Raw genomic sequence first — 25,312 nt, forward strand, 5'->3', positions numbered from 1 at the left:
AATTAAAATATCATATTTAAGCGTATTATACCACCGGGCAAAGCCGGGCTGCCCCATCTAGTATAATAATATATATCGCAGCTAAGAATTTGATGTGAAGCCATACTGTTCCTTGAATTGTTTGCAATTATTTTACAATTTTTTGTGGCCGGGCGAGTCTAGGGGTGGGCGTACATGATCAAGTGAAAACAACGTGTACATGATACTCGCCATGTTGCCTAGAATATATATTTCAAAATTATAATAATAGATTTATAATAATACATTTGAAAAAATGTACTGAGAATAATAATAATGTCAATAAAGCACTTGTCTACCTACAACCAATGCCAACAGTTTTCCCTATTCTCTTTCTGTGCATAAATCTAAATGCAAATACCATGTTTAAAGCTTCTTTCTTAGAACTGCCCGCATGTGGAACTTTGTTTCGTTGGTCTGCTTCCTAGCCTACTTCAACATAGTTGTCTTCAAGTCAAATGCAAACAAGTTCTTAACATACCATCACCTTACATAATCAAATCCCACCGAATTTCCACCACAAACGATCACTAAGCTGTTATCTGCGTGATCATCTCACACGTATTAACGGTTGTCCTCGAGTGCATTCGGACCTTGATAAGTGGTGACTCCTTCGTAAAAAAATAATATCAAGGAAAGTATTGCGTATATGTAATAAAATAGAATGAAACTATAAATAAATCGCACATTCTATGACACCATGAATATTTTAAACATAAACCAAAGAATAAAAAACGTAATATATTGATATGAGTCCTAATTCAATTCCAGGCAGTTCTAAGATTTCTTTTAAGTAAAATATATATTCAAAGTTTCAAGTTATTATTGTGTTTTTTTTAACTTGTGACTTAGAAAACCGCGTCAAATATTTCTTCCAGCGACTACGATTGAACGAAAAACAACGAACACTAATAATCTTGTCCACGAACTGAGTGGACACGATTCCAATTTCATATTCGTTTCGATCTAAACGATATTCGAGTAAACGATGTTTCGGTTCTGATGCATCTGATTCAGCCTCTTACTTTCTTCATCATTAATCGCTCAGTACATGTTTTTTAGTATTGTCTTCTTTTTTTTTATTTTGCTAAAATACTACTTTAAATACATTGCCTGAATCTGACATATTGGAACAGACGGACAGGATTTCCAGGGAATTAAGCTAAGGTGCTTAAACAGATTGCACGTGGATATTACGAGGAAAGAACGTCCAATTCTTTATCGATAGTTATCGATCCAAGCTCGAACACAGAGAAGCGATTAAAGAACAAAATTAACAACAACCAAAGAGGCATCGTAGCGAAACTAGGAAAGTAGTAGTTGTATTAGTCGGATTATTTATTTCGTAGCACGGACGCCGATAAAGCAAGGCATGGAAAATCAACGGCTGCTTACCTACCATTTTCTCATACTTCTAGTTGTAAAATAAATGTATGCGACTTTTTTTTTTTAAATGAAACCAAGATTATACCTTTATTTATTTATTATACCATTTTTTCCGAAATAAATAGTTTCTTTATCTTGTGGTAAAAATAATTATTGACTAAATATGTAAATGCTTCCCGGCTGAATACAACATTGTAGCCTTCAAGTTCAATGTAAACAAGTTCTTGATGAGCTGTCCCCTATAAATAATTAAATTCTACCCAATCTACACCATTAACGAACCCGTATCATCGAGTGGTCTTCAGGTCTTGATTAGTGATGACACCCAAGAAAAATAAATAAAATAAAACAAATATCACTTCAAAGACATATTTCTATTTATTGCGTTTTATTCGATTCTAGAGCAATTTATTTTTTTAATAATAAAATAAACATTTTTCCACATTTGCTATGACTAGGGCTATGACAACAGCATATTCTTTTCCTTGCTTTGATTCTCAGGTATATATCCATTGATGTCTTATATGTTTTATGTAGAGTGATGTGGTTCTCGGGTGATTGTGTCTAACTGCGTCGGATATATACTCGAGAGTCAAAACAATAAAAATAATATGCTGTTGTCGGAGCCCTAGTTATGACACTGGATAAACCTGAATCACCCGTTTGAAATGTATCGTTCGATATCAGATGAACTCATATTTCAACAGGAGTGGAAAGTGGAATGTTATAACATCTGGACAAACGAACGTACGCGATGATGATGATGATGATGATGATGATGATGATGATGATGATCATGATAATGATCATGATGATGATGATGAGGATTATTATTATCATTATTATTATTATTATTATTATTATTATCTCAAAGCACTGACTGTCCATGCATTTACCGCTTTCATTAGATTTCCTTCACACAGTTTCGATTTTGCAATTAGTTTCACTCTTCTCAGATACTCCTTCCTGACTTTTTCTTCCATTTCTCTGTTCATGATGCCTACATCCTTCAGCACTCCTAAATACTTATATCCTGTATCTTCTATTTCTTTCATGATTTCTCCATTTGGCAGCACTATTCCATTCGAATGAACTTTTACTCCTCTTTTCATCACCAACACCGCACATTTGCTAATCCCAAACTCCATCCCAATGTCTTCTGAGTATGTCCCCACAAGTTCTACCAGTCTCTCCATTTCCTTTTCATTTCTATCGAATATTTTCAAATCATCCATAAACAGTAGATGGTTGAGGCGTCTGTTACCAGATCCAAAGTTATACCTCAGATTTTCTCTCTTAAAGAGGATGCTGTGGCATCATTATCATTACAAAAAGAAGTGGCGATAACGAATCTCCTTGAAATATTCCACGTTTAATGCCAACCTGCCCCATCTCCTCTCTGTTTGCTGTCAGCACCGTTTTCCATTGAGCCATACCTGTCTCCAAAAGCCCTACCACATTCTCAGCAACTTTCATTATCAATAGTATTTCACTTCATAATCAATAGTATTTAGTATGAGGAACCATGTCATAAGCCTTTCTGTAATCGAACCATGCTACGCTCAGATTCCTCTTCTTCTTCTTCTTCTTCTTCTTCTTCTTCTTCTTCTTCTTCTTCGCATCCTGCATTAATGCTTTATCAATTAGTAGTTGCTCTTTAGTACCTCTCGAGCCTTTCCGGCACCCCTTTTGTTCGTCAGGAAAAAACACCATTACTCTCTAGATGTTCATAAATTTTCTCCGCAAATATTCCAGTCAACAGTTTTCACATCAATGGCAGACATGTAATTGGTCTATAATTATTGGCACCTGTTCCTTTTGCAGGGTCTTTCATAATCAGTGTTGTTCTCCCTTTAAAAGCCAATCAGGGACATCTCCCGACTCTACAACCCTTTGCAGAGCAGCAGCTATAGGTAGATAAAGGCATGGGAACTGTTTAAACCAGAAGCCCATCACTCCATCTGGACCAGGTGCCTTCCAGTTTGTCATCCTTCGTATGCCAGCTTTAACGTCATCGATGGTTATCTCAACGTTCTTCATCTGCTGCATTTCTGATAGCCTTTCTCTGACCTCCCCCAACCAGCTAGCCTTCTCATTATATCGCCTTTCGACAGACCAAATCCCACTCTAGAACTCTCTTGCATCTGTGTTATTTCCCGCCTGTTTACTACCATTTAATTCTTTATACAGCTGAGACTGATTGTTCCGGAAAAGATTGTTCTGCCGAAATGCAACACTTTTTCCAACAAATTTCCTAATTTTTATACCACCAGTGTGGACCTTCTCTTTCAACATTGTTAGAACGTTCATCGTTCCTTTTTCCAGCAATCTATACCTCCTTTCAAGCTCGTCCTTAGCTTTCTGCCCTAGTTTAACTCCTTTTCTTATTTCTTCGATTCTACCAATGTCTTTCCGCCACCGTTTAATACTTTCTTCAAGCCGCCTCTGCTAGTGTGGCCTTCTATCCTTCATTTTTCCTTTTTCTTCTGTAATAAGCCAAGACGATTCGCAATAACGTATGACGTTGCATATAGAAGCCTGTTAAGTTCCGTAATCGATATGTTTTTTCTTATGATGTTGTGAATTACTCCTTGAATTATTTTTACCTCGTTTTTCACCTTCCGCATATCACTACTCTTCATACTTGGAATCTCTATGATATCGTCTCTAAGAAGAACCTCTCTTAACTTCTGTAGTACTTCTTTTTCTACAGAAGTCAAAGTTCGAACTTCATCACCACTTCTCCATACATCTGCTTCTTTCACTGGCTCCATTTTCTCAGAGTCAATGATGTCATCTGCCTTAGATCCTTCAAACTCTTTCTCATTACTTCCCCTAACCATAAGATTCCATACCTCCTTAGTTGTCCGCCTCCCATCATCGTTTACATTTCCCTTCTGCACTTCCACTCTCTCAATTCTGTCATCAGGGCTAGTTTCATCAATTTTACTTTCGTTATTCATTTCATTCCTAACCATCCATTCAATCTCTTCTCTTGCAATCACTGAAAGTAGGTTGTTATTTTTAATTTGTTTTAACTGGGATACCAAACTCGCGAAACTTCTAGGTCCCCCTCCTCTCGATTCCCATTCTTCCTTCATTTTTCGAATATATCCACCAGATTTGGTACTTCCACTTCTTACAAAGTATTCCCACAGTACTCTTCTTTCCTCATCCGTCCATGTTTTTTTACATTTCCTGTTCCAACTCCCTTCGTGTCTTGGTACCCTCTCTGGCAATTCTCACTCCCCCTATATCCAGCCACATCCTCAGAATTTTGAACAGTTGTATGATGACGACAGGACCCACCCTGTTTACCAGTGGGACACCTATCTGACGTGAGAACATCATAAGATGTTCTAGCCTCATATACGTCGTTATTTTCAATATTTTGAATTGACATTCTCCCATAAATGGGGTTAGTGAATTTAAGGTTACACCACCACCGATAGTTTTATCGAGACATTATCTCTAGGAGAGTTCCCCACCAAGGTCAAAGATCACCTCTCGACCTTTTTCCTCCATCACCACCACTATTCCCATTATCACCACCAACAACAATAGAAATAAAATCTACAATGATAATGGCAACACTAATATCGGTAGCAATAATATTAACAGCAAAAACAACAATAGCAATAACAGCAAAAAACAGCACCTACCATTACAGCTACAGTAATAATAAAAAATAATAAAAACATACCACCATTACAACAACCACCACCACTACTACTAGTAGTAATAATATTAGAGGTAATAGTAATAACCAATAAATAACGTAAAGTGACGGAATTTTAGAAGGTCTGACAAGGATTTGCATGCCATGGATATCAAAACAAGAAAAGTTTTAGCAATGTTTGGTACATTTCACATTCGAAGTAGCGTAGCAAGGCTGTATCAAAAGAGGAAAGATGGTGGGAGAGGATTGAAAAGTGTAAAAGATTGTGTTAGAACCGAGGAGATGTTGTTGAAGGAGCATGTGGTTAGAAGTGAGGAGTGGATGCTTAAGGTTGTGGCCAATGAAGTCGAGGTATGTGAGACCAAGGCTGATTATGTGAAACGTATGGATAGAGAAAGGGCAGAGGAACTGGCTAGGAAGAAAATGCATGGAAGGTTCTTCCAGGATATAGCAGAAGTGGCTGATGAAAGATCATGGCAATGGCTTAGAGCTGGATATCTGGCTAAGAGTACTGAAGGTTTTGTTTGTGCAGCACAAGAGCAGGCATTAGGAACACGATTGTTCAAAAAAGTGGTTCTAGGAGAGGAAATTGCTGCAGAATGCCGGATTTGTGGTAAGACCTCAGAGTCAATTGCGCACCTTGCAGCAGGGTGTAGTGGACTGGCCCAGAGAGAGTACCGCAAAAGACACGATCGAATGGGACACCGGATATATTGGGAGGTGTGTAAGAGGGTTGGAGTGAAGTCTGCTGGAAAATGGTTTGAGGAGGTGCCTGATGAAGTGAGAACAAGTGAGGATAGCAAGGTAGAAGTATCGTGGGACAAAAGTGTCATAACCACTAAGCAATTGGTCGTCTAACAAGGTCTAAAAAAACTGGCAGAGTGTAGACTTCTCAGTACCCTGGGACAGGAATGTGAGAGAGAAGGAGAATGAGAAGTGGAGCAATTATGCTCCATTGGCCTTGGAGATAAGGCATATACACGGGGTTAAAACACAAATAATCCCGGTCGTAGTTGGTACACTAGGAGTAGTATCAAGTCGTCTGGAAGGACAATTGAAAAACTACAAATCTCCGATGTTTCAGGCGGCCTTCAAACCTCTGCAATTACAGGTACCACCAACATCCTTAGGAAAACCCTTGATATTTGAAGCTCCTGGTTTGAAGCCGGAATTAAGGGAAATACTCTGGAAATGAATCCCATCCCTTTCCAGAGAGACGTTCATAAGCGAAATCAGAATTATTATTATTATTATTATTATTATTATTATTATTATTATTATTATTATTATTATTATTATTATTACAAGAGAGTGGAAAACTGCGACGTTTATATATATATATATATATATATATATATATATATATATATATATATATATATATATAGGGATTATTAGTGTTGTTGTTATTATTATTGGCTCACATGGAGCTTTCACACAAGTACACAAACGATCTGATTGGAAACCTGTGGTATTCTCTCGAAGCTGAGTGACAACAAGTCTCCCCAGACGTCCAGCCCTCTCCACCGATAGCATTTGCAAATGAATTTGCATCATCGCAACAGCCGCTTACCATTGATTTCTCGCTGGTAGTGGCCATTGGTTTATACTGGAATTTGAGTGGCACTCAGCCTCCCTAAGGTCCCAGTTTTCTTTGCGCTTGTCCAGTCGAGGTCTGGTTGGCGCTCGCTCCTCAGTCTTTCAGTCCTTATTTATCATTTTTTTTTGGGGGGGGGGTCGGTGATGAAACAATGGGGGGATGCATGATGGGGAGTGTAGAACTTGTAAATATGCAGTTTCGGTGTTCTTCATTCCCTGTAACGCTTATTCGTTATATTGTCTTGTATTATTCTCCGCATTCAAGGGTTTTCCTTAATATTTCAGTCGTTTTCATTATCGTTAGTCGTTGTACTTTTGCAGTTATTCATCTGATTCCAATTTCTGACATTCTTTTTTCGAAGTTTTTCGGAATTGTTCCTAGTGCTCCTACTATTATCGGTACTATTTGGACTTTCTTCATCATCCAAATCCCTTTTAACTCTCTGGCTAGCTCTGTGTATTTGCTTAGTTTCGCCTTTTCTTTCATACTCACCCTGTGATTATTATTATCATTATTATTATCATTATTATTATTATTATTATTATTATTATTATTATTATTATTATTATTATTATTATTACTGTGTATTCAAAGTGGAATGTAAGCTAAAGTAGGCATTTTAGAATAAAATATTTATTTACAATAAATGTGAACGTTGTGAAATAAGAATGTTAGCTGGCAAATTAAGGAATTTCTAGATAAATATTATATATTATGTAATCATTAATGTTTTTACGTGTATTCATGACGTATGGAAAGGAAGACAAATGTTAGATTTTAATCAGTTATGAGTTGAAGTTTCAGAGAGACATTTGAGGGAAAAATGAGCTTGCGATAAGTCGTTTATTGTTCTTAACCCCGGGAAAGCTGTCGGGGCAACGTCGATAGAATGTAGAACTTTATGATAAGCGAATACATTTTACAGTGTGGATACATTTTGGGAAAGATGGGCCAAGTATGTTTCTCGAATTGCTTGGATGTTAAACCCCCAGAGACAAATTATCCGTCACTTTTTGTTGTTGTAAAGCCTGTCGTAAGTGTTGTACACGCATCAAAGTGACGAACAATAGAAACACTAGAGACAATCACGAAATAGAGAACACTAGATCACAACAAAGCGTCGCACAAATGTGTAGACGTTGTACACATTCAATAGACACCTACACGCATAAATGTTTATATATAATAGTCATTCTTATATACACCGGTTACATCGAAAACAGTAGAAACATACGTTGATTTCGTCATTCGTTTATACAGAAACCTCCGCTATATAACATATGAATAAGCTCTCGAATATAATCAAGATATTTTTTTTCCAATTTCTTGTTCATGTTGAGTTCGAAAGTAAATTAATTAGAATTAGGATTGTGATAAGCAGTGGGAGTGTGGATCTAATAAAAATGTCACCCACGTTCGAATCGTCTGCAACGAATTGATTGTTTGAATAAAGCGGGCAGCCATTTATCTATGTACAAAATGGCCGTGTCGAAGAGAAAAGACAGGAAAGTGAGAGAAGTGGGAGGAACTGATTTTACGTGGGTGAAAACACGTTAAGTTGAACATCAGTTTCGTAGGCAGTTTTCGATTAAAGTAATAATCATGTCTTGTGATAACAAAACTGGTCGTATTTCATTCAGTCCTCATCGCGTGTCTACATGCTGCATGTATTTTTATGCCATCCATTAAAGAAGTTTTCGTGTAAGTTTTAGTCGTTCGTTTACATTTAATCGTGAACATATTTATCTGTTTAGTAAGAATAGCGATTATTTGAAGAATACACACACATATGTATATATCCTTGTGAATATATATGTATATATTTATATATAGCCATATAAAGGCACGCGTTACGTCTTTTCGAAACTCATCAGTGTAGCTAGACATAGTTTGTGTACAGTTTCGAGAATCGAATTTTTGAATGGCAGTTCAAGGCTCTACTTTTTAAGCTAACTTGCTTGGTGATAAATGAATATATATATATATATATATATATATATATATATATATATATATATATATATATATATATATATATATATACAGTAATGTGATTGATAATTTAAAATTAAAAATCTGTTTAATAAGAAGGAACAACAACAAAGTCAATAATTTGTACGATCGTTTCGGAAACGATGTTTTTATTGTGATAGACATTAAGCCACGGACAATAATTTTGACATATAGTATTTTAAACAAAGTCTCCTCATTAGCAAAAGTATAGGGTGATTTTTTATATATATATATATGTAAAAGACACCATAAATAAACCTAATAATTTTTAAGTAAGGCAGATGTATCTTTTAATTGTTCGCCTTTTGAAACCCGTAATTATCGTCAAAGCATTGATTTTGATCCAAAAGGCGAACAATTAAAAGATACATCTGTCTTACTTAAAAGTTGCTAGGTTTATTTATGGTATCTTTTACATATAAAAAAAACCCACCCAATACTTTTGCTAATGAGGAGAATTTGTTTAAAAAAAAAACTATATGTCAAAATTATTGTCCCTGGCTTAATCTCTATCACAATAAAAACATCGTTTCCGAAACGATCGTACAAATTATTGACTTTGTTGTTGTTCCTTCTTAAGGAGCAGATTTTTAATTTTTAATTCTAATTTGAATTTTAAATTATCAATCACATTACTAAATATTAAAGTAGCTCTAGGATATTTGCCTATCGAGCTTATTATATATCTGAATTACAACGAGCACTGTTCTTTTCTTTTATTTTAATTAAATTAGTAATTTTACTATCACATTAAAATACACTCTGCTCTTTAGACTACTGTTCTAACCTCCTTTTAATTATATATATATATATATATATATATATATATATATATATATATATATATATATATATATTGGAGCATAATATATATATATATATATTTTTTGAAGCACTTTAAATAAATAAATAATATATATATATATTTGTTGAAGCACTTTAAATAAATAAATATATGTGTGTGTGTGTGTGCACGCGTGTGTGCGTATGCAAAAAAACATGTCAACTGATATTTGAATGAAGAAACTTTCTTGGGCTAGATATAATATCTTTTCACTTATTCGTGTTCCTTGCTTCCCCCTGTCTTTACTTCCTCTCTCTTTCTCCCCCTTTCACAATTTCTGAATGCACCCTCTCTCTGCTCTTAAATATCTATCTCTTTCTCTGTTCTCGTTACTATCTCTCTTCCTTCTATTCCCGTCTTCCTATAATCAATAAAAATACTAAATCGTTGTATTGGGAATCTACGTCATTGTCATAGCTTGATTGAAATGGATAATCAAGAAAGCAGTAAAATCATTCATAATATCGGATTAGAATCCAATAGAATTCAATAAAAATGTGATTTACATCGTTTGTACTTAATTATATTAAATCTCAAAAGTACCAATAAAATGATTATTTTAATGTCTAAATCTGTTTTAGTATATTTCTCATTGTTATATTGTTTTATATTTGAGAAAACGGAAAAAATTTTCTTTTTATTTCAGATAATTTATAAATCTGACCGATAATTAACCCTCGTGACCCCAGATGGAATAGAAGGGCCTTTTCAATGGTGTTTTCGTTTGCGTGCAAACTCACTCGAATTTGCATTTCTTAGACTGTTCTGTTTATATAGAGAGATATAGAAAACACACTTTAATTATATATATATATATATATATATATATATATATATATATATATATATATATATATATATATATATATATATATATATACGGGGTGGCCCATAGGTCACTTTTCATTTTAAAAATTCTATAACTTTTTTCTATTAATATATTTTAATTTCTCTTTTCAAAATTATAATATAGAATCTTTGGAAAATTTTTGTATAGATAAGTTTATAACAGAACAACGAGTAAAGATAATTGAATTTCACTTTGAAAATGGACGGTCAACTGTTGCAATGCAAAGATCTTATATGCTTCATTTCAATGTTCAATATCCTCTTAAAAGACTGTTCCGTTTATATATAGAGATATAGAAAACACACTTTAATTATATATATATATATATATATATATATATATATATATATATATATATATATATATATATATATATATATATATATATATATATATATACGGGGTAGCCCATAGGTCACTTTTCATTTTAAAAATTCTATAACTTTTTTCTATTAATATATTTTAATTTCTCTTTTCAAAATTATAATATAAAATCTTTGGAAAATTTTTGTATAGATAAGTTTATAACAGAACAACGAGTAAAGATAATTGAATTTCACTTTGAAAATGGACGGTCAACTGTTGCAATGCAAAGATCTTATATGCTCCATTTCAATGTTCAATATCCTCTTAAAAGATATGCTATTGAATTTGTTCAACCTCAGTTAGTAAACCTGTCAAGGTATTGGTGGCAAAAAAATGGAGCAACTGCACATACAGCTAGAGCAACAATGCAGTTGTTAACTGTGATGTTTCAGGATCGAAAAATCTCTTAAAATTTCGATTTTGAATGTCCTCCACGTTCATCTAATTTGACAGGACTAGTCTTTTGTTTTGGGGATATCTTAAAGACAAAGTGTATGCAAATAAGCCTCGAAGCATCCAAGAACTTAAGGCAGACATACGCAGGAAATTCTTTCCCTACAACTTCCGATGTTAAGAACTGGCATAAAGAAGAGATCGACTTTGCAAAGCCGAGAATGAAGGCTATTTAAGAGACATTGTCTTTCGTAATTAAGTCAGAACAAATTTCCACACTATAAACTGTGTAACAAAGAAAGAATTGATTAAATACAGTCGTTTAAGAAAAAGTTAGTTGATTTTCAAACTGTAAAGTGATTATGGGCCATCCTATATATATATATATATATATATATATATATATATATATATATATACACACATATATATATATATGTGTGTGTGTGCGTGCACGCGCGTGTGTGTGCTGATAAAAGGATAAAAGTCCGACGATATGAATTTACATTTTTATGTGCTCACAAAATATATATGACAATAAGCTATACAACATCTATTGCCTTTTAACACCGAATAAAATGCTAAAGATTCTGTGTAGCTTAAGTGTTATTTATAGTTTCATAATTACTAACTAGCTTATTAACCACTGCTGAAGTAAATACTGTAAATCTATCCATAAAATATTATATTTTCTTTATAACATGTGATGTGGACACGTACAATGATTTATCTCGACTATTATATAAAAGTAATTTGGTGTGTGTGAGTTCCTCCTGATAGGTTTCGAAACAGCTGAGCCTATCTTTTGCAAATTTCACAAATATGGTAATTTATATGTCTGGCAGTGTTCTTAGATATGTTTTGTGTAGAAATTAACCTGATAAGTATAGAAAAAAAATCCAATCTTAAAAATAGTCTTTTTTTTCTTATAGATAAAGAAATTTTACAGGGGGGATATTTTACGTTACACCGGCCAAGATTACACCGGTGTAACGCCAAATATACCCCTGTAAAAATTATTCTTTTTAATCTTTCAGAGAAGAAAGACTATTTATAAGATCGTCAAGCCCAAATATCAGCTGACGTTATATTGTAAACAAACACAGACGAAATTTGATGAATGACATTATCATTATTATTTTTTTATTTTTTGGAGAATTATTCCACCGGCCAAGTCATTCCTCGTAATATATAATATTCAATAGAGTTGATTCTATAATAATACATACGCAATCTGGATAAATTAAAACATGTTTAAGCGTATTGTACGACCGGGCAACACCGGGCATCCAGCTAATGTATGTATAAAAGAGAGCGGGAATGAAACTAAATATATTTCAGAAATAATTACTTAGGAATAATAGATTGCTATTAACTGTAATAAGATCACTAATATTTTTTTTATGAATTTAGATTTGATTTGATGGCATCTGTCAACCTTGTGATCGCTTTTATAAGCTGCCCACGTTGAAAACTCTTTTTTTCTTTTACATTTATTTTTCGTCTTTTTTTATAAAAATAAAATGAAATAACAAAGAATTAAAAACGAGTCCTATTATTCTATTTCCTCGGTCTTTCTCCCTCCTTCCTAATGGCGAAGCTGCTATGCTCAACGCAATCAACTAGCCTGCATATTTGTTAGCTCAGGTTTAGCCTCCAGGGATCCTCTTTAGTTTTGCGTATTTATATAAACATGCTACAGAAGAGTAACGCGTGGCCTTCATTTGAGATAAATAATGTGTCGAATATACCAAAAATATGTACCTTCTTTATATATATATATATATATATATATATATATATATATACTAGCGGGGTGGTGAGGGGCCCGGCTTTACCCGGTCGTAAAATACACGTAAATATATTTAATATGCCCAGATTTCGTATATATTATAGAGTGGTGATTTAAAAAATGAAATAAAAAAGGATGTGGGTGCCCCCAGGTAGAATCGAAACCGAAAGCCAAACTGTAGTATTGAAAGCTTGTGACGTTACCACAATACCAACGTGACACGCATATGGACTGATTAAATTTTTAAAATTCAATTCTCACCCCAAACAAGGCTCAGTGCCACTTTGAAGTAGGGGACTACTATCGGGGACATAAGTTGCAAGGGTACTACGTAGGGTGTTTATCAGCAAGATGTTTGTTCACATTACACTTGAACTTCTGCATGTCAGTACAGTTGGGAAAGCAGAATCCCGAAAGGGAGTTCCAAAATCTAGCAGTTCTGGGGAAGAAACTATTGGAGTAGAAGCCTTCTTACTCCTAGGGATCTCTACTGTAAAGGGGTGGGATTTGGCTGTTTGTCGGGTTTGTCGGGGGTATTCGCATCGAGGGGGTACACGTGCTTGTAGTTCGACGAGCATTCACCATTAAAATACTTGCAAAACAGGAAGAGGGGATGCAACATTTCGTCGATGGGACACAGGCTAAAGCCTAGATGACAGTTCAGGATCTATCAGGTTGGCGACTCTCTTTTGAACCCTGTCCAGGAGTGAGAGACAAGTAGCTGATGCACCAGTCCAAATGTGACAACAATACTCCATACATGGGCGAATGGTGGCCTTATAGAGGTACAGGATACTTTCAGGTTCAAGTAGTTTTCTAGCAGAGTAGAGAGAGCCCACCTTTCTCGCAGCAACCTTGGCAATGCTCTCAATGTATCTATTCTAGTTAATGTTCCCTGTAAACGTTAGGCGGAGGAGTTTAAAAGAAGTACTTCCGGTTAATGCGTTCTTGGCCATTGCTATTGGTGGTAGAGAAGGTTTCTTGTAATTATTGAAGAACACAAGCTTAGTCTTGGCAGCATTGAATGTGACCATCCATTTTTTTGCCCCATTCCACTTCAGATTTGAGTTTAGTGTTTTTGCCATTTTCTTGGATATGTGTTCATTTGTTTTCCCCTCGTGTCTGTTATAGAGAGTGCTGCCATAAGGAAATATACCCATCTCTGAAACAATTTTATCAGGGAGGTCATTCATGAATATCAGGAACAATAAAGGTCCAAGGATAGACCCCTGGCATACTCTCGCATTTATATCATATTGTTTAGATGTACAACCGTCGAGGAAAACCTGGATTCTTCTCTTATAATTACATTATGTATTCTTCCAGTGATACCATATGATCTAATTTTCCTTAGAAGACCATCGTGCCACACCCTGTCAAAAGCCTCAGATATATCGAGGGCTACCGCTATTTTGTCTAATAAACGGCATATACGTTCAGAGATTACAGTTAGGATGTCTGCTGTGGAACGTGCTTGCCTAAATCCATATTGCTTGTCATTTAGGAGTTTAGCAGCGGTAAGGTGATGGACTAAAGCTTGATTAATTAAGGACTCAAATATTTTGGCGAAAAGCGGGAGAAAGCTAATGGAGCGATCATTTAATGGGTCAGTTTTTTTGCCAGAATTCTGGAAAATTGGTATCACAGAAGCGGTTTTCCAACAGTCAGGAAAGCAAGATTCGTTTAGGCATTTTATTGAAAAGTTTGAAGAGAACTGGAGCAACCTCAATGGAGCATTTTTTTTATAGCACAGCCGGAATGAAATCGGGTCCACATGTTTTTGAGGTATCTAGGGTTTTTTTATGATACAATGTACTTGAGAAGGGGTGATTTTCAAATCATCTAGTGTCGTATATGTCCGTAAGTAGCTGCTAAGTGGTAAACTTTGCAAAAATAATGGGACTTGGTAGGTGTAAATAAACTAAACGTGTTATTTATATGCATGCGCAAATATACATTTACATGTTAAACAATGTTATTTTTTTAAGTTTTTATATTCATATGGATTTAAATGAGACCCTAATGAATAATACAAGCTTTGATTTCGATATTAGCTAATAGCACCTAAGTCATATATTTTTACTTTTGAAATCACTACTATATATTGGGTACAATATAATAATCAATAGAATACCTGACTTCTTGATAATAGATACGAGGCCTGCATGAACTAAAATATCATATTAAATCGTATTTTACGACTTGGCAATGCCAGACGGCCTGCTAGTTATCACTGAAATTGAATTTGATTTTATCACGTTGGAATCGAAAGTTACGTGTTTTTATTTCTGTGCTCATTTCGTCTGAATCAGTTTAAATAAGACATGGAGTATTGACCTTTTTTATATGCGAAGGGAAGAAAATCTCTCATTTAGGGATACCACAAGTAGAGACACATTAGCAAACGGCAGTATCGTCTCTTCAGCTACAGATTATGGATATGGCGCAGACCATTCATCAAATCCATCGTACCACCTTCGGACTGGGATCAGTAAGATACAACCCACTCCCATATTTCACCGCCCTGTCACTTATTCACACTTATGCCACACTCCCATTAAGAGATGTTGCTGGTTCTAAACAAACTTAAATAGAAAGATTCTTCTTTTGTTCCTCTCCTTTTATTACACCTAATTTATATACAAACACGTACACCCATACACATACATATACATACATATATATATATATATATATATATATATATATATATATATATATATATATATGTATGTATATGTATATATATATATAATTTTATATAAAATCAAGAAATAATTTTACAAGTCAAATATTTCTGTAAACTTATACGGAATATAAACATTAATATTAACATAATAATCCTAACAAGATTAAAAAGCCAAATACAATAATATAGGAAATAGAGTTTAATATGAAAGGACACAGTTTAAGGCTGTAAATTAAAATTGTATTATAATGTATTATTCGGCATTAAACTCAGAATTTAATGTCGAATAATAAATCCTTGTAAATTATAATTCCATAGGGAAATTACATCACTTAGGAGTACGGGATATATGCTCCTTACACATAAGTATTTCCAAGCCCATTGATCCTTATCAGAAGAGTGGAGAAGGTGCTGGGTAACTGTTGTAACTAACCAATGTTACCTGCAGATATACTATTCTAATCTCAATAAATACCGGAAGACTAAGCCATAAAGTGTCACTCGATATCCAGTGGACCAACCTTTGTTGTTCGTTGATATCCAGTGGACTAACCTAGGTCGTTCGTCGGACCAACCTAGGTCGTCCGTCGTATGTTACTTTATTTTGGCGTTCTGTTTCCCTTTGTAATTTTTAACGGGGCTATAAAAGTGGCGACGTCTGAATTTGAACTCTCAGAGGTCATTTTAATTTAAAATACCCCCTAGCATTCAAGAGAACTCACGACGGAAATCAAACCAAGCAAGTGTTCGGAAAACACTGATGAAAGGAAAAAATGAACTCGCGAAAAACAAATGTGTGCGTGGACATAAAAATTTGAATTGCGAACGCGTGGAGAGTAAGACTATTTTAATATTTATCTTCTCTTTGCTCGAGACTCTCACGACATCTATATGCACCCGTAAATACCAAAGAAAGAGAAATGCGATCTATTCGTGTTTTTTACTCGCATCATTAAATAAGTGTGTCAGTGAACTTTTTTTTTATTTACCAAAGAAAGTAAATACGGTTTCCGGCCTTTTCACGGTTAATACTTTTTCTGTACTATGAGAAAATATATTTGCTTTGAAAAAATATTAAATATATTTTTTTTCTCGTTCATGAAAAAGACATTCTTCTTGGAAGAAATATTCTTTCTGAGGAATTTAAAACTGTATGTTTAACGTCCGTTTGCAAAGTAGTAAAAGGAAACTAAATACTGTTTCCTATTCCCCCAGTAGTTCTAAAAATACTAAAAACTGGTTTATCTGGACACGGTTCTGTTACATTTCTGTAAATTTAGTATTTTACCCATCATACAAAAATGGACGCTTTACAAATTACATTGAAGCTATTATTAAAACTGCAAAATTAACAACAACAACAGCAACAACGTACACAGGAAAGACTACAATATCAACAACTATTATCTGGACACCAGAAGAGCTCAGATGAAAGACAATAAGAACAACTAATGAAGTTATAGGCCAAGCAATATGACAATCAACAGCACACGAAAGAGCTGCTTACTCGTCATAAAAATAATACATCCACCGATAATGCTAACACATTTTCACACGATTCAATATGGAATGCGATTGACAATTTTTTTCTACGGACCTGAAGAATGTAAATCATTTGAAACTTATTTTCGTCGGTATGAAGATTTTTTAGTATCGACTGCAAACAGTGGTCGACCCAGAAAAATGTTCGTTTATTATTACGAAAAATAAAGGCGGCCGAGCATAATAAGTTTGTGGATTTTATTGTACCACGTAACACCTCGGAATTATTTTCGCCGAGACGGTGAAACTTCTTACAGAACTATTTAGCCCGAACGTCTCTTTATTCCATAAGCATTGGTCATTTCTGAATTTGCAGAATGACGAAGATGATTTCACAACGTACACAGCCATGGTAAATAAACATTGCAACGAATTCAAACATGCAGACCTGAGTGCAGACAAAGATTGACCTCTGGTTGAGATGCGGACATTAGGACGCGTGTCCTAACAAACTTAGAAAATGAACGAAATCAAACCCTCCAAAAGTTTACAGAAGAATTTCAGACAAAATAAATTATTAAAAAAGATTCGATGGATATCGAAACTAGAATTGCAATAAAAAAGCAGACAATTTTAAAAACACAGAAAAAAAAACATTAAAATTAATGTTGAAAAAAATAAATATGAACAAAATTTAAAGAATTTGAATGCAAAAATTAAGAAGTTCTGTCAAACTCTATTTCTTTTGATCCCGAGTAAATTCAATTTCGTATAATGTACGTCAAAAATTAATTTCATCAAAGTAAACAAAATTAAAAAATGCCCTTAATTTCATTTGATGCTTATATATATATATATATATATATATATGCGTGTGTGTGTTTGTTTTTGTATATGTGTGTGAGTATGTGTGTGTGTGTAAACAGAAAAATTTATGCTGCAAGATAAAGTGTACGCTTGAAGACAACACTACACTTATTTTTGCCTATTCTGTTCATATATTATAATATGTGTATAAGTTGTGGATGTGCGTATTGGCGGAAAATGCGAAATATACGCAATAATGAAAATGCTAGGAAACTTTGGAAACTTTGGAATAAGGACGAAATAGAAAAAATATATAAACCATTTTTAACTTTTCCTTTATAATATATATATGTATATATATTTATAATATATATATATATATATTATAAATATATATATATATGTGTGTGTATGCATGTATATATATATATATATGTGTGTATGTGTGTGTGTGTGTGTGTGTGTTATTTGTAAAAACAGTAATCTACGGACATGCATGTTTCGGGGGCCCTACTACTACTAATAAATAAATAATTTAACAAATTATTATCTGTTTACGTCCAAATAAACATATTGGCGATTTTCTAAGAAACATGAACTTCAAGGTGAAGACGCTAAGTTAATCATATTATCGTTTAAAAAAATCAACACCAAATCTACATATATATATATATATATATATATATATATATATATATCTTTATATATATATATATATATATATATATATATATATATATATATAGTCTTTGAAGTTTTTAACCTTTAAAACTATACTAAAAATAAAAAAATATTTTTCATCATTCGTTAGAAAACCATCTAGTCAGTAAGTCATTTAATCACCTGCAATCACTGCATCAACTCGCTCTCGAATTTACTATAGTACTAATAATTTATTTGTTAAGGGATCATCAGTTGTTTACCATGAAACACTGTTTCGGGGATTTAAAAACAAAAAAGTATATTACATTAGGGCTCCTCAGCAGTGTTGATCAAACACCACCTCCCTTAATCTTATATACATAGTGCATATATATATATATATATATATATATATATATATATATATATATATATATATATATATATAGTGTCGTCCACAGACAATACTATTTCGCTGTTTACAACTCCTATCAAAGCAGCTAAAAAACCAGGATCGAAACCTAACCGATGCAGCTTTTACGAAATTTTAAAGAAAGTACGCTGTATGATAGCGCAGGATTAGAGACTCAAACAAAGCAATATCTACCATTGACGTCAGTCAGAGCAGAGATGCGTCTTTGAATTCCATTTCACATTTATTCCTGTTCTTTTAATAATGAAAAGGATTTTATTCTTTTCGTATTTCAGTTTATATAGGAAATAAGTTTAGAAATTAAAAAATATATGCAATCAGATTTTCTTCATGCATTCAAAATAATTTTCATGTATATTTCTTTTTTTTTTCCAGGTTGTCACGATAGAGTTTCTATCTCTTAAAACACGTGCTTGGAAAAGGAAAGTTTATTACAATTAAATGAGGTAAGCATTTTATTTGGTTTTACTGAAATTTTTCATCGCAATTTAGTAAGAAGGTAAATTTCTGACTTGCAACGAATTTTAAAAAGATTGGAAAGGTACTACGTTTTTTATCGTTATAGATTCTTTGTGATTCACTATTAAATACAACCCATTCCATTTGTTCAACTATTGTACATATTTAGACAAGTACTTATTTATTATTAGAGACGCTGTTCCTTTCTATGATAACCTTATTCGCTTAATTTAGATTGACCGTCAGGTGATATATTTTGTTCAATCTCATTTTCGTGACTGGAAAGAAATTGATGCTTATATACGAGACAATATTTTAAGAACTGATTTATAAACCCAATTCAAGCACGCAGCTGATTGGCTGGCGGCATCTTACATTTTTCAGACTTTTCACAATTCTAATTCTTTTACCAAGTTAACGTGGATAACAGGGCTCCATAAGAACGCCGCTTATCTTATTACATGTCTCGCCGATTAACTTTATTGGCTAACTATTTCAAAATTCAGATTTCCAGAAAAAATTTATCTGCTTCGTCAATCAGTCAATTTATTCTCTGCTCCTATAAATTTAAACTATGATCCATCATATGTGCTTTTATAATAGATTAGAATTTCAAATGATTTGCAATGTATACTATGCACGTCTGTCTCGTTCTAGCGTTCAATCTTTAATCAATTAATAAATAAATGCGAAAGGCTGACATGAGCTGCGACTCATTGCTTCCACTTACATAAGCCTCTGCTGCATTATTGGCATCTGTGTGAGCCTTCTTAGCATGTAAAACCTACTTTGCAACGTAGATAATGCTGGTTGGGCCACGTTTACTGCATTTTTTTTTACAGTGGTCACCACTTATCAAGGCCCGGAAGCCACTCGGGGATAAGGGTTATTGCAAGTACATTACGTTAGTGTGGAGATTTGTTTACTTAAGGGGGCGGTTCATTAAGAATTTGTTAACGTTGGACTTGAATAAATCCAAGTTGTAATCAGGTGGGAAGCAGGCAGACGGAACAAAGTTCCACAGGCGTGCAGTTCTAAGAAAGAAGCTTTGTTCATGGAATCCACGTTTTGATTTAGACACAGATAAAGAGTGGGGGAAATTTTTTTCACGGTGGATTCAGCTAGACGAGTGTTTTCCGTGAAAGATTGTCGAGAGGGGACCAGAGATTGGAGTTCAGACGAGCACCTGTCATGGAAATAACGATAAAACAAGGATAGGCTCGCATCGTCTCTTCTGTGGGAGAGAGGTTGCAGGGTAGAGAAAAGGGCATCCCCCACTAAGCCACAAAGTCTATTTTGTACTCTGTCAAGGCAGGATAGGCTGTTTTTAGCAGCTCCTGCCCAGATATGGCAGCAGTATTCCATCCTGCATGGAGGATGAACGCGATCCATAGGACATCTTATATGGAGACGTCGACAGGCCTCCCCTAGTTCCAATGCCAGAATGTTGTAAAGAGCGACATGAAGGCTATCGATTTTGAATTCTGGGGTGCCTTTACAGAACTGTGAACCAACGTCTGAAATCAAGAAAAACTCGAACATTGTTGAGGAGCCTTATTCATACCGAAAAGAAAGTAAAAAAGACCAACAATACAGTCATCATAAATAATGAATTTTACAACAGAGACTGACACTTCCACATTGGTCTTTTCAGTCACAAACGTATCTGCTTCAGCCCAGTAGACAACCATGACAATAAGATTAGTGATACATCGATACATCACCCATAGTCGACCTGTTGCTCATGCTACATAGAATTTTGAAAAACTCTCTAGACAAACGAATGTTTAGTTTGCATATCTATTTTAAACAGTTCATAATAAATGTTTTGTGATATACATTTTTAATTTTATTGTAATGTTATGTCTATATATACGCAGTACTTCGATATGAACAGATACTACGCGTTAATTTTGACCAAGGGTATCTTAACAATACTGTTTTTATGACTAGGCATTTTTAAGTAACTGAAAAAAAATCGATTTAATCTATTATTGTACTATATTTTAATCGGGATCGATAGTGTAATATTGATTCTGTTGTCATAAAACCGTCTTTCAATTAATTTAGGGTTATTCTCCCAGGTATATCATTCTCCTTTGAGATAGAGGTATATTTTTGTTATTATGAGACGATACCTCAGGAACTTCTGTTTCTTTTTAGGACGGAGGAAATGTCGTATTTTTCTGCTCCCATGATACCAGACTCCCACGTATTGCTTACTCTTTTTATACGTTTCCGTAGCAAATATTCGTTTAAAACTTTCTAGCAAGAAATCGACAATTCATATCCTTTCTACCATTCTACCCACAATACATTGTCTATGTGCCGGATGTTGAAAGTCTAACAGTTGAGACATAATAAATGTTACACAATTATGTCATGTGTTCTATCGTTCAAAGTGTGTGAAAGTAGTTTCATCTCTGTAACCATTAATTCAAAATACAAGCATTATGGTTTGTTCTCTAGAATGTTCTCTATATATCCGGGTGGACTAAATATAACACAATCCCTGTAAATTCCTTTGCAGAGTAGATCCGGATAGTTAGGTCAAGTACATAGCAATATGAATCAAGTATATATATATATATATATATATATATATATATATATATATATATATATATATATATATATATATATATATATATAAGACTAACTTACAAAGTTCATTATATTGACCATCTGATAATTTCTTCCTTTAATTCAATTGACAGTATCTGTTTCGTAGTGCAGAATCAATCACTTAATTATTATACCAATTAATGAATCTATTTTGCCCTTAACTCATCAGAAAAATAGCAACAATCCGTCAAAAGGCAACATATTATAAGGTATTTGCAGCTTCTTTTCCAATTTTCGGATTTTAATCATGTCAAAACGCACTTTAGTTCCTTTGACGGGTTGATTGTTGCTATTTCTTCTGATGAGTTATGGCAAAATAGATTCACTTATTGATATAATAATTAAGTAATTGATTTTGCGCCACGAAAGAGATACTGTCAAGAATTTTAAATGTTAACTGAATTAAAGGAATAAATTATAAGATGGTCACCATCATGAAATTTGGAATATAGTCTTTTGTCATCCATTCACTATATTGCTATGTAATTAAGCTTACTAAACAAGGATTGGCATATATTATAAGAAAATAAAATATATTTCCACAGAAATATATATATATATATATATATGTGTGTGTGTGTGTGTGTGTGTGTGTGTGTGTGTGTGTGTGTGTGTGTGTGTGTGTGTGTGTGTCCAGTAGTCATAGATTTCTGTTAGCACTGGAATGAAGTAGTGCTGATTCAATAGATGTGTACTTGAAAATTGCGCAACTCTTGCTTCACAATTACATGCTCAGGCACATTTACAGCGGATATCCATTATTACCCAAGGCTGTAGAATGCCGTGAACACATATATAATACCTGACTTTTACTTTGGTTATTGGAATGCAACTAATCAGTGTATATATATATATATATATATATATATATATATATATATATATATATATATATATATATTATGAAAATTATAAATAAGATTTTCCTTATCAATATATTTGAACTTAATTTTCATATATATATCCTCATAGCATCCAATTTTATTACACAACACTAGAGACAAAAATATGAAAAAAAAATAATTCTAAAACTCAACACGCACACTTCAGGACTTAACAAAAACCTAGGCCTACTCAATGACTACAATTTTTATAACTACAAAGATTTTCCATAAACATTTTCCTTAGGATTGAAATCCACGGTGAACTAGGGTAAACCTTTTTTTTCTCCTCTCTTGCTAACTCTTTCCGAAACCTTCACATTTTCCCTAATCTGTTCCTTCTGTATACTCTCAAACTTTCCCCTCTAAATTGCAATAGCTCAAATGTAATATATCTGTTATACTGCACCGAATGCACAAAAGGCACTTACGTGGGGGAAACAGGCCTGGAGTTCCGCCTAAGCCTTAATAACCACAAACATTACATCAGAGACAAATCTACACAGCATCCAGTTGATATCCACTATAATTTACCTAACCACACAATAGACAACATCAGACATATCCTCATAGCATCCAGTTTTATTACACACCACCAGAGACGAAAATATAAAAAAAAAAAAAATTCTAAAACTCAACACGCACACTTCAAGCCTTAACAAAAACCTAGGACTACTCAATGGCTACAAGTTTTATAACAACAAAGACTTTCCATAAACATTTTCCTTAAGACTGAAATGCATGGTGAGATGGGGTAAACCTTTTTTTTTGTTTTAACTCTTTCCGAAACCTTCACATTTCCCCTAATTGTTTCTTTCTTTATACTCTCATATACATTGGTCTATGTATGTGTATGTGTGTACGTATTATGTACGCATATATGTATTTATGCGAGTGTATGTGTATATGTACATGAAAGTGTATGTACACGTCAGTATATGTGTATATATGTGTATGTATGTGTATGTATATATATATGTATATATGTATGTATATGTCGATGTATGTGTATGTGTGTGCATGTATGTGCGTGTGTGCTTTTTCAAAACACATTTTCTTTAAGTGTTAACTTTCTTCATATTATCGTATATATATATATGTGTGTGTGTGTGTATTTCTCGCACACCTATAACTCTTCCCCCCTCTCTTCCTCTCTCCCTCTCTCTCTCCCTACATTCGCTTATGTAGACTTGTGTATATATGTATAGCTGTCTCTACGTGTAAATATATGTGCAAACATGTATGTATGTGCATGTGTGCTTGTTTGTATATGTATATGTGTATATATGCATGCGTTTATGTGTGTATATATGCATATAAATACTTTCACTACACCGATGAAGACTGAAGGATCGGTCGAAAATGATGTACCTGTAAAAAAAGTTAAAAAAATTTTTTTCATAATATTATTTTGTATTTCTGCACGTCACCAATTGAAAACGAATAAAGAAACGTTATAAGTTTTTATACTTTTCGTATTCTTTTTTATACATTTCAATTCACACACACACACACACACACACACACACACACACACATATATATATATATATATATATATATATTTATGTACATATACATATGCATGACAGAAAATAATATACAATAAGATAAATAATTTTCCTAAGGTTAATATATGATTATTTATTTTCACAAATAAAAATACTGCTGAAATTTCAGCGTATCCTGCCTTGACTTCGTGGCTTAGTGGGGGATGTCCTTTTCTCTTCCATGCAACCTCTCTCTCACAAAAGAGACGTTTCGAGCCTATCTTTGTTTTATCGTTATTTCTATGGCAAATGCTCGTCTGCGCTCCAATCTTTGGTCCCCTCTCGCTAATCTTTCACGAAAAACACCAGTCTAGCTGAAACCACTGTCAATAATTTCCCCCACTTTTTTATCTGTGCCTAAATATATTGTAGATTCCATGAACAATGCTTCTGTCTTAGAAGTGTACGCCTGTGGAATTCTGTTTCGTTTGCCTGATTCCCACTTGACTACAACTTGGATGTCTTCAAGTCCAACATAAATAAATTCCTTATAAACCGCCCCCTTAGTAATCCAATTTATCAAATTTCCATTACTAACGAGTACTACGATATTATCCCATTGATTACTGTACACGCAATAACCCTTATCCTCGAGTGGCCTCCGGGTCTTGATAAGTGGTGACTATCGTCTAAAAAAAAATCTAACAACATTAAAGCATGTCACGAAAAAAAAATGTATGGCACAATCACGTTGACACACCGGTTCTGGCCAGATCATCGAAGTTAAGCAACGTTGAGCATGGCCAGTACCAGATGGGTGACTATTTGGGAAAGCTAGGCGCTGTATGTACCTTCTGGAAAGG

At 33.8% G+C, this 25,312-nt stretch overlaps 1 protein-coding gene across 1 annotated transcript in view; it reads left to right on the plus strand.

Annotated features, from left to right (window-relative positions):
• The window catches only part of LOC145277050 (rho GTPase-activating protein 6-like), an 840,447-nt gene that overhangs the window by 192,559 nt on the left and 622,576 nt on the right, over positions 1-25,312 (plus strand). The window contains exon 2 of the mRNA XM_080128704.1: positions 19,370-19,440. The gene's annotated coding sequence lies outside the window, so the exon portion shown is untranslated. The remainder of the gene's footprint in view (positions 1-19,369; positions 19,441-25,312) is intronic.

The sequence above is a fragment of the Euprymna scolopes genome, chromosome 5 (genome assembly GCF_053919585.1).
Source record: "Euprymna scolopes isolate OS-2025 chromosome 5, ASM5391958v1, whole genome shotgun sequence".
Lineage (NCBI taxonomy): Eukaryota > Metazoa > Mollusca > Cephalopoda > Sepiida > Sepiolidae > Euprymna > Euprymna scolopes.